We start from the raw sequence: 12,230 nt of genomic DNA, 5'->3' as shown, positions 1-12,230 counted from the left end.
TCCAGATGGTCAGAAATGGTAATTTTTGAATGTTTTTTTTTTTACTGTAAATGACTACTGCATGTGAATTATCACTTTTGGAACTAAAATAAGGGATTTTAGAGTCATTTTAATACCTGAAATTGGTCGAAATAGAAGCTTCTGAGTAGGAGAAAAAGGCTGTAAAAATGGCAATTTTTGTCACATTGAGGCTTTAAAAAGTAGTTATTCAACATGAGGCACAATCCAAATGACATTTTGAATGAATTTTTCTACAGTCCAAAAAATAAATTTTCTGATGAAAAACGATGACCCGTGACCTGTCGAACTTTCTCCAGATGGTCAGAAATGGTAATTTTTTAATGTTTTATTTTTTGACTGTAAATGACTACTGCATGTGAATTATCACTTTTGGAACTAAAATAAGTGTGTTTAGAGTCATTTTCATGCCTGAAATTGGTCGAAATAGAAGCTTCTGAGTAGGAGAAAAAGGCTGTAAAAATGGCAATTTTGGTCACATTGAGGCTTTAAAAAGTAGTTATTCAACATGAGGCACAATCCAAATGACATTTTGAATGAATTTTTCTACAGTCCAAAAAATCAATTTTCTGATGAAACCGATGACCCGTGACCTGTCAAACTTTCTCCAGATGGTCAGAATGGTAATTTTTTAATGTTTTATTTTTGGACTGTAAATGACAACTGCATGTGAATTATCACTTTGAGACTAAAATAAGTGTGTTTAGAGTCATTTAATGCCTGAAATGGTCGAAATAGAAGCTTCTGAGTAGGAGAAAAAGGCTGTAAACATAGCAATTTTGGTCACATTGAGGCTTTAACAAGTAGTTATTCAACACGAGGCCCAATCCAAAAGATAATTTGAATCAATTTTTCTACAGTCCAAAATATCAATTTTCTGATGAAAAACGATGACCCGTGACCTGTCGAACTTTCTCCAGATGGTCAGAAATGGTAATTTTTTAATGTTTTATTTTTTGACTATAAATGACTACTGCATGTGAATTATCACTTTTGGAACTAAAATAAGTGTGTTTAGAGTCATTTTAATGCCTGAAATTGGTCGAAATAGAAGCTTCTGATAGAGAAAAAAGGCTGTAAACATAGCAATTTTGGTCACATTGAGGCTTTAACAAGTAGTTATTCAACACGAGGCCCAATCCAAAAGATAATTTGAATCAATTTTTCTACAGTCCAAAATATCAATTTTCTGATGAAAAACGATGACCCGTGACCTGTCGAACTTTCTCCAGATGGTCAGAAAATGGTAATTTTTAATGTTTTATTTTTTGACTGTAAATGACTACTGCATGTGAATTATCACTTTTGGAACTAAAATAAGTGTGTTTAGAGTCATTTTAATGCCTGAAAATTGGTCGAAATAGAAGCTTCTGGAGTAGGGAGAAAAAGGCTGTAAAAATGGCAATTTTGGTCACATTGAGGCTTTAAAAAGAAGTTATTCAACACGAGGCCCAATCCAATTGACATTCAGAATCAATTTTTCTACAGTCCAAAAAATCAATTTTCTGATGAAAAACGATGACCCGTGACCTGTCGAACTTTCTCCAGATGGTCAGAAATGGTAATTTTTTATTGTTTTATTTTTTGACTGTAAATGACTACTGCATATGAATTATCACTTTTGGAACTAAAATAAGTGTGTTTAGAGTCATTTTAATGCCTGGAATTGGTCGAAATAGAAGGCTTCTGAGTATGAGAAAAAGGCTGTAAAAATGGCAATTTTGGTCACATTGAGGCTTTAAAAGAAGTTATTCAACACGAGGCCCAATCCAATTGACATTCAGAATCAATTTTTCTACAGTCCCAAAAAATCAATTTTCTGACGAAAAACGATGACCCGTGACCTGTTGAATTTTCTCCAGATGGTCAGAAATGGTAATTTTTTAATGTTTTAGTTTTTGACTGTAAATGACTACAGCATGTGAATTATCACTTTTGGAACTAAAATAAGTGTGTTTAGAGTCTTTTTAATGCCTGAAATTGGTCGAAATAGAAGCTTCTGAGTAGGAGAAAAAGGCTGTAAACATAGCAATTTTGGTCACATTGAGGCTTTAACAAGTAGTTATTCACACGAGGCCCAATCCAAAAGATAATTTGAATCAATTTTTCCACAGTCCAAAATAACAATTTTCTGATGAAAAACGATGACCCGTGACCTGTCGAACTTTCTCCAGATGGTCAGAAATGGTAATTTTTTAATGTTTTATTTTTTGACTGTAAATGACTACTGCATGTGAATTATCACTTTTGGAACTAAAATAAGTGTGTTTAGAGTCATTTTAATGCCTGAAATTGGTCGAAATAGAAGCTTCTGAGTAGGAGAAAAAGGCTGTAAAAATGGCAATTTTGGTCACATTGAGGCTTTAAAAAGAAGTTATTCAACACGAGGCCCAATCCAATTGACATTCAGAATTAATTTTTCTACAGTCCAAAAAATCTATTTTCTGATGAAAAACGATGATCCGTGACCTGTCGAACTTTCTCCAGATGGTCAGAAATGGTAATTTTTTATTGTTTTATTTTTTGACTGTAAATGACTACTGCATGTGAATTATCACTTTTGGAACTAAAATAAGTGTGTTTAGAGTCATTTTAATGCCTGAAATTGGTCGAAATAGAAGCTTCTGAGTAGGATAAAAAGGCTGTAAAAATGGCAATTTTGGTCACATTGAGGCTTTAAAAAGTAGTTATTCAACACGAGGCCCAATCCAAATGACATTTTGAATCAATTTTTCTACAGTCCAAAAAAACAATTTTCTGATGAAAAACGATGACCCGTGCCCTGTTGAACTTTCTCCAGATGGTCAGAAATGGTAATTTTTTAATGTTTTATTTTTTGACTGTAAATGACTATTGCATGTGAATTATCACTTTTGAGACTAAATAAGTGTGTTTAGAGTCATTTTAATGCCTGAAATTGGTCGAAATAGAAGCTTCTGAGTCGGAGAAAAAGCTGTAAAAATGGCAATTTTGGTCACATTGAGGCTTTAAAAAGAAGTTATTCAACACGAGGCCCCAATCCAATTGACATTCAGAATCAATTTTTCTACAGTCCAAAAATCAATTTTCTGATGAAAAACGATGACCCGTGACCTGTCAAACTTTCTCCAGATGGTCAGAAATGGTAATTTTTTAATGTTTTATTTTTTGACTGTAAATGACTACTGGCATGTGAATTATTACTTTTGGAACTAAAATAAGTGTGTTTAGAGTCATTTTAATGCCTGAAATTGGTCGAAATAGAAGCTTCTGAGTAGGAGAAAAGGGCTGTAAAAATGGCAATTTTGGTCATATTGAGGCTTTAAAAAGTAGTTATTCAACACGAGGCCCAATCCAAATGACATTTTGAATCAATTTTTCTACAGTCCAAAAAATCAATTTTCTGATGAAAAACGATGACCCGTGACCTGTCGAACTTTCTCCAGATGGTCAGAAATGGTAATTTTTTAATGTTTTAGTTTTTGACTGTAAATGACTACAGCATGTGAATTATCACTTTTGGAACTAAAATAAGTGTGTTTAGAGTCATTTTAATGCCTGGAATTGGTCGAAATAGAAGCTTCTGAGTAGGAGAAAAAGCTGTAAAAATGGCAATTTTGGTCATATTGAGATTTAAAAGTAGTTATTCAACACGAGGCCCAATCCAAATGACATTTTGAATCAATTTTTCTACAGTCCAAAAAAACAATTTTCTGAACGAAAAACGATGACCCGTGACCTGTTGAATTTTCTCCAGATTGGTCAGAAATGGTAATTTTTTAATGTTTTATTTTTTGACTGTAAATGACTAATGCATGTGAATTATCACTTTTGGAACTAAAATAAGTGTGTTTAGAGTCATTTTAATGCCTGAAATTAGTCAGAATAGAAGCTTCTGAGTAGGAGAAAAAGGCTGTAAACATAGCAATTTTGGTCACATTGAGGCTTTAACAAGTAGTTTATTCAACACGGAGGCCCAATCCAAAAGATAATTTGAATCAATTTTTCTATGGTCCAAAAAAACAATTTTCAGATGAAAAATGATGACCCGTGACCTGTCAAACTTTCTCCAGATGGTCAGAAATGGTAATTTTTGAATGTTTTTTTTTTACTGTAAATGACTACTGCATGTGAATTATCACTTTGGAACTAAAATAAGGGATTTTAGAGTCATTTTAATACCTGAAATTGGTCGAAATAGAAGCTTCTGAGTAGGAGAAAAAGGCTGTAAAAATGGCAATTTTTGTCACATTGAGGCTTTAAAAAGTAGTTATTCAACATGAGGCACAATCCAAATGACATTTTGAATGATTTTTCTACAGTCCAAAAAATAAATTTTCTGATGAAAAACGATGACCCGTGACCTGTCGAACTTTCTCCAGATGGTCAGAAATGGTAATTTTTAATGTTTTATTTTTTGACTGTAAATGACTACTGCATGTGAATTATCACTTTTGGAACTAAAATAAGTGTGTTTAGAGTCATTTTAATGCCTGAATTGGTCGAAATAGAAGCTTCTGAGTAGGAGAAAAAGGCTGTAAAAATGGCAATTTTGGTCACATTGAGGCTTTAAAAAGTAGTTATTCAACACGAGGCCCAATCCAAATGACATTTTGAATCAATTTTTCTACAGTCCAAAAAAACAATTTTCTGATGAAAAACGATGACCCGTGCCCTGTTGAACTTTCTCCAGATGGTCAGAAATGGTAATTTTTTAATGTTTTATTTTTTGACTGTAAATGACTATTGCATGTGAATTATCACTTTTGAGACTAAAATAAGTGTGTTTAGAGTCATTTTAATGCCTGAAATTGGTCGAAATAGAAGCTTCTGAGTAGGAGAAAAAGGCTGTAAACATAGCAATTTTGGTCACATTGAGGCTTTAACAAGTAGTTATTCAACACGAGGCCCAATCCAAAAGATAATTTGAATCAATTTTTCCACAGTCCAAAATATCAATTTTCTGATGAAAAACGATGACCCGTGACCTGTCGAACTTTCTCCAGATGGTCAGAATGGTAATTTTTTAATGTTTTATTTTTTGACTGTAAATGACTACTGCATGTGAATTATCACTTTTGGAACTAAAATAAGTGTGTTTAGAGTCATTTTAATGCCTGAAATTGGTCGAAATAGAAGCTTCTGAGTAGGAGAAAAAGGCTGTAAAATGGCAATTTTGGTCACATTGAGGCTTTAAAAAGAAGTTATTCAACACGAGGCCCAATCCAATTGACATTCAGAATTAATTTTTCTACAGTCCAAAAAATCTATTTTCTGATGAAAAACGATGACCCGTGACCTGTCGAACTTTCTCCAGGATGGTCAGAAATGGTAATTTTTTATTGTTTTATTTTTGACTGTAAATGACTACTGCATGTGAATTATCACTTTTGGAACTAAAATAAGTGTGTTTAGAGTCATTTTAATGCCTGAAATTGTCGAAATAGAAGCTTCTGAGTAGGATAAAAAGGCTGTAAAAATGGCAATTTTGGTCACATTGAGGCTTTAAAAAGTAGTTATTCAACACGAGGCCCAATCCAAATGACATTTTGAATCAATTTTTCTACAGTCCAAAAAAACAATTTTCTGATGAAAAACGATGACCCGTGCCCTGTTGAACTTTCTCCAGATGGTCAGAAATGGTAATTTTTTAATGTTTTATTTTTTGACTGTAAATGACTATTGCATGTGAATTATCACTTTTGAGACTAAAATAAGTGTGTTTAGAGTCATTTTAATGCCTGAAATTGGTCGAAATAGAAGCTTCTGAGTCGGAGAAAAAGGCTGTAAAAATGGCAATTTTGGTCACATTGAGGCTTTAAAAAGTAGTTATTCAACACGAGGCCCAATCCAAATGACATTTTGAATTAATTTTTCAACAGTCCAATAAATCAATTTTCTGATGAAAAACGATGACCCGTGACCTGTCGAACTTTCTCCAGATGGTCAGAAATGGTAATTTTTTATTGTTTTATTTTTTGACTGTAAATGACTACTGCATGTGAATTATCACTTTTGGAACTAAAAATAAGTGTGTTTAGAGTCATTTTAATGCCTGAAATTAGTCGAAATAGAAGCTTCTGAGTAGGAGAAAAAGGCTGTAAAAATGGCAATTTTGGTCACATTGAGGCCTTAAAAGTAGTTATTCAACATGAGGCACAACCCAAATGACATTTGAATCAATTTTTCTACAGTCCAAAAAATCAATTTTCTGATGAAAAACGATGACCCGTGACCTGTCGAACTTTCTCCAGATGGTCAGAAATGGTAATTTTTTAATGTTTTATTTTTTGACTGTAAATGACTACTGCATGTGAATTATCACTTTTGGAACTAAATAAGTGTGTTTAGAGTCATTTTAATGCCTGAAATTGGTCGAAATAGAAGCTTCTGAGTAGGAGAAAAAGGCTGTAAAAATGGCAATTTTGGTCACATTGAGGCTTTAAAAAGTAGTTATTCAACACGAGGCCCAATCCAAATGACATTTTGAATCAATTTTTCTACAGTCCAAAAAAACAATTTTCTGATGAAAAACGATGACCCGTGCCCTGTTGAACTTTCTCCAGATGGTCAGAAATGGTAATTTTTTAATGTTTTATTTTTTGACTGTAAATGACTATTGCATGTGAATTATCACTTTTGAGACTAAAATAAGTGTGTTTAGAGTCATTTTAATGCCTGAAATTGGTCGAAATAGAAGCTTCTGAGTAGGAGAAAAAGGCTGTAAACATAGCAATTTTGGTCACATTGAGGCTTTAACAAGTAGTTATTCAACACGAGGCCCATTCCAAAAGATAATTTGAATCAATTTTTCTACAGTCCAAAATATCAATTTTCTGATGAAAAACGATGACCCGTGACCTGTCGAACTTTCTCCAGATGGTCAGAAATGGTAATTTTTTAATGTTTTATTTTTTGACTGTAAATGACTACTGCATGTGAATTATCACTTTTGGAACTAAATAAGTGTGTTTAGAGTCATTTTAATGCCTGAAATTGGTCGAAATAGAAGCTTCTGAGTAGGAGAAAAAGGCTGTAAAAATGGCAATTTTGGTCACATTGAGGCTTTAAAAAGAAGTTATGCAACATGAGGCCCAATCCAATTGACATTCAGAATCAATTTTTCTACAGTCCAAAAAATCAATTTTCTGATGAAAAACGATGACACGACCTGTCAAACTTTCTTCAGATGGTCAGAAATGGTAATTTTTTTAATGTTTTATTTTTGACTGTAAATGATTAATGCATGTGAATTATCACTTTTGGAACTAAAATAAGTGTGTTTAGAGTCATTTTAATGCCTGAAATTAGTCGAAATAGAAGCTTCTTAGTAGGAGAAAAAGGCTGTAAAAATGGCAATTTTGGTCACATTGAGGCTTTAAAAAGTAGTTATTCAACATGAGGCACAACCCAAATGACATTTTGAATCAATTTTTCTACAGTCCAAAAAATCAATTTTCAGATGAAAAACGATGACCCGTGACCTGTTGAATTTTCTACAGATGGTCAGAAATGGTAATTTTTTAATGTTTGATTTTTTGACTGTAAATGACTAATGCATGTGAATTATCACTTTTGGAACTAAAATAAGTGTGTTTAGAGTCATTTTAATGCCTGAAATTAGTCGAAATAGAAGCTTCTTAGTAGGAGAAAAAGGCTGTAAAAATGGCAATTTTGGTCACATTGAGGCTTTAAAAAGTAGTTATTCAACATGAGGCACAACCCAAATGACATTTTGAATCAATTTTCTACAGTCCAAAAAATCAATTTTCTGATGAAAAACGATGACCCGTGACCTGTCGAACTTTCTCCAGATGGTCAGAAATGGTAATTTTTTAATGTTTTATTTTTTGACTGTAAATGACTACTGCATGTGAATTATTACTTTTGGAACTAAAATAAGTGTGTTTAGAGTCATTTTAATGCCTGAAATTGGTCGAAATAGAAGCTACTGAGTAGGAGAAAAAGGCTGTAAAAATGGCAATTTTGGTCACATTGAGGCTTTAAAAAGAAGTTATTCAACACGAGGCCCAATCCAATTGACATTCAGAATCAATTTTTCTACAGTCCAAAAAATCAATTTTCTGATGAAAAAACGATGACCCGTGACCTGTCAAACTTTCTCCAGATGGTCAGAAATGGTAATTTTTTAATGTTTTATTTTTTGACTGTAAATGACTACTGCATGTGAATTATTACTTTTGGAACTAAAATAAGTGTGTTTAGAGTCATTTAATGCCTGAAAATTGGTCGAAATAGAAGCTTCTGAGTAGGAGAAAAAGGCTGTAAAAATGGCAATTTTGGTCATATTGAGGCTTTAAAAAGTAGTTATTCAACACGAGGCCCAATCCAAATGACATTTTGAATCAATTTTTCTACAGTCAAAAAATCAATTTTCTGATGAAAAACGATGACCCGTGACCTGTCAAACTTTCTCCAGATGGTCAGAAATGGTAATTTTTTAATGTTTTAGTTTTGACTGTAAATGACTAATGCATGTGAATTATCACTTTTGGAACTAAAATAAGTGTGTTTAGAGTCATTTTAATGCCTGAAATTAGTCGAAATAGAAGCTTCTGAGTAGGAGAAAAAGGCTGTAAACATAGCAATTTTGGTCACATTGAGGCTTTAACAAGTAGTTATTCAACACGAGGCCCAATCCAAAAGATAATTTGAATCAATTTTTCTATGGTCCAAAAAAACAATTTTCAGATGAAAAAATGATGACCCGTGACCTGTCAAACTTTCTCCAGATGGTCAGAAATGGTAATTTTTGAATGTTTTTTTTTTACTGTAAATGACTACTGCATGTGAATTATCACTTTTGGAACTAAAATAAGGGATTTTAGAGTCATTTTAATACCTGAAATTGGTCGAAATAGAAGCTTCTGAGTAGGAGAAAAAGGCTGTAAAAATGGCAATTTTTGTCACATTGAGGCTTTAAAAAGTAGTTATTCAACATGAGGCACAATCCAAATGACATTTGAATGAATTTTTCTACAGTCCAAAAAATAAATTTTTCTGATGAAAAACGATGACCCGTGACCTGTCGAACTTTCTCCAGATGGTCAGAAATGGTAATTTTTTAATGTTTTATTTTTTGACTGTAAATGACTACTGCATGTGAATTATCACTTTTGGAACTAAAATAAGTGTGTTTAGAGTCATTTTCATGCCTGAAATTGGTCGAAATAGAAGCTTCTGAGTAGGAGAAAAAGGCTGTAAAAATGGCAATTTTGGTCACATTGAGGCTTTAAAAAGTAGTTATTCAACATGAGGCACAATCCAAATGACATTTTGAATGAATTTTTCTACAGTCCAAAAAATCAATTTTTCTGATGAAAACCGATGACCCGTGACCTGTCAAACTTTCTCCAGATGGTCAGAAATGGTAATTTTTTAATGTTTTATTTTTGGACTGTAATGACTACTGCATGTGAAGTATCACTTTTGGAACTAAAATAAGTGTGTTTAGAGTCATTTTAATGCCTGAAATTGGTCGAAATAGAAGCTTCTGAGTAGGAGAAAAAGGCTGTAAAAATGGCAATTTTGGTCACATTGAGGCTTTAAAAAGTAGTTATTCAACACGAGGCCCAATCCAAATGACATTTTGAATCAATTTTTCTACAGTCCAAAAAAACAATTTTCTGATGAAAACGATGACCCGTGCCCTGTTGAACTTTCTCCAGATGGTCAGAAATGGTAATTTTTTAATGTTTTATTTTTTGAGTGTAAATGACTATTGCATGTGAATTATCACTTTTGAGACTAAAATAAGTGTGTTTAGAGTCATTTTAATGCCTGAAATTGGTCGAAATAGAAGCTTCTGAGTAGGAGAAAAGGCTGTAAACATAGCAATTTTGGTCACATTGAGGCTTTAACAAGTAGTTATTCAACACGAGGCCCAATCCAAAAGATAATTTGAATAAATTTTTCTACAGTCCAAAATATCAATTTTCTGATGAAAAACGATGACCCGTGACCTGTCGAACTTTCTCCAGATGGTCAGAAATGGTAATTTTTTAATGTTTTATTTTTTGACTATAAATGACTACTGCATGTGAATTATCACTTTTGGAACTAAAATAAGTGTGTTTAGAGTCATTTTAATGCCTGAAATTGGTCGAAAATAGAAGCTTCTGAGTAGGAGAAAAAGGCTGTAAACATAGCAATTTTGGTCACATTGAGGCTTTAACAAGTAGTTATTCAACACGAGGCCCAATCAAAAGATAATTTGAATCAATTTTTCTACAGTCCAAAATATCAATTTTCTGATGAAAAACGATGACCCGTGACCTGTCAAACTTTCTCCAGATGGTCAGAAATGGTAATTTTTTAATGTTTTTTTTTTTGACTGTAAATGACTACTGCATGTGAATTATCACTTTTGGAACTAAAAATAAGTGTGTTTAGAGTCATTTTAATGCCTGAAATTGGTCGAAATAGAAGCTTCTGAGTAGGAGAAAAAGGCTGTAAAAATGGCAATTTTGGTCACATTGAGGCTTTAAAAGAAGTTATTCAACACGAGGCCCAATCCAATTGACATTCAGAATCAATTTTTCTACAGTCCAAAAAATCAATTTTCTGATGAAAAACGATGACCCGTGACCTGTCGAACTTTCTCCAGATGGTCAGAAATGGTAATTTTTTATTGTTTTATTTTTTGACTGTAAATGACTACTGCATGTGAATTATCACTTTTGGAACTAAAATAAGTGTGTTTAGAGTCATTTTAATGCCTGGAATTGGTCGAAATAGAAGCTTCTGAGTAGGAGAAAAAGGCTGTAAAAATGGCAATTTTGGTCACATTGAGGCTTTAAAAAGAAGTTATTCAACACGAGGCCCAATCCAATTGACATTCAGAATCAATTTTTCTACAGTCCAAAAAATCAATTTTCTGACGAAAAACGATGACCCTGTTGAATTTTCTCCAGATGGTCAGAAATGGTAATTTTTTAATGTTTTAGTTTTTGACTGTAAATGACTACAGCATGTGAATTATCACTTTTGGAACTAAAATAAGTGTGTTTAGAGTCATTTTAATGCCTGAAATTGGTCGAAATAGAAGCTTCTGAGTAGGAGAAAAAGGCTGTAAACATAGCAATTTTGGTCACATTGAGGCTTTAACAAGTAGTTATTCAACACGAGGCCCAATCCAAAAGATAATTTGAATCAATTTTTCCACAGTCCAAAATATCAATTTTCTGATGAAAAACGATGACCCGTGACCTGTTGAATTTTCTACAGATGGTCAGAAATGGTAATTTTTTAATGTTTGATTTTTTGACTGTAAATGACTAATGCATGTGAATTATCACTTTTGGAACTAAAATAAGTGTGTTTAGAGTCATTTTAATGCCTGAAATTAGTCGAAATAGAAGCTTCTTAGTAGGAGAAAAAGGCTGTAAAAATGGCAATTTTGGTCACATTGAGGCTTTAAAAAGTAGTTATTCAACATGAGGCACAACCCAAATGACATTTTGAATCAATTTTTCTACAGTCCAAAAAATCAATTTTCTGATGAAAAACGATGACCCGTGACCTGTCGAACTTTCTCCAGATGGTCAGAAATGGTAATTTTTTAATGTTTTATTTTTTGACTGTAAATGACTACTGCATGTGAATTATTACTTTTGGAACTAAAATAAGTGTGTTTAGAGTCATTTTAATGCCTGAAATTGGTCGAAATAGAAGCTTCTGAGTAGGAGAAAAAGGCTGTAAAAATGGCAATTTTGGTCACATTGAGGCTTTAAAAAGAAGTTATTCAACACGAGGCCCAATCCAATTGACATTCAGAATCAATTTTTCTACAGTCCAAAAAATCAATTTTCTGATGAAAAACGATGACCCGTGACCTGTCAAACTTTCTCCAGATGGTCAGAAATGGTAATTTTTTAATGTTTTATTTTTTGACTGTAAATGACTACTGCATGTGAATTATTACTTTTGGAACTAAAATAAGTGTGTTTAGAGTCATTTTAATGCCTGAAATTGGTCGAAATAGAAGCTTCTGAGTAGGAGAAAAAGGCTGTAAAAATGGCAATTTTGGTCATATTGAGGCTTTAAAAAGTAGTTATTCAACACGAGGCCCAATCCAAATGACATTTTGAATCAATTTTTCTACAGTCCAAAAAATCAATTTTCTGATGAAAAACGATGACCCGTGACCTGTCGAACTTTCTCCAGATGGTCAGAAATGGTAATTTTTTAATGTTTTAGTTTTTGACTGTAAA

This window comes from Triturus cristatus, chromosome 4_2 (assembly GCF_964204655.1).
Source record: "Triturus cristatus chromosome 4_2, aTriCri1.1, whole genome shotgun sequence".
In the NCBI taxonomy this organism is placed as follows: Eukaryota; Metazoa; Chordata; class Amphibia; order Caudata; family Salamandridae; genus Triturus; species Triturus cristatus.
This window is presented reverse-complemented; position numbering follows the sequence as displayed.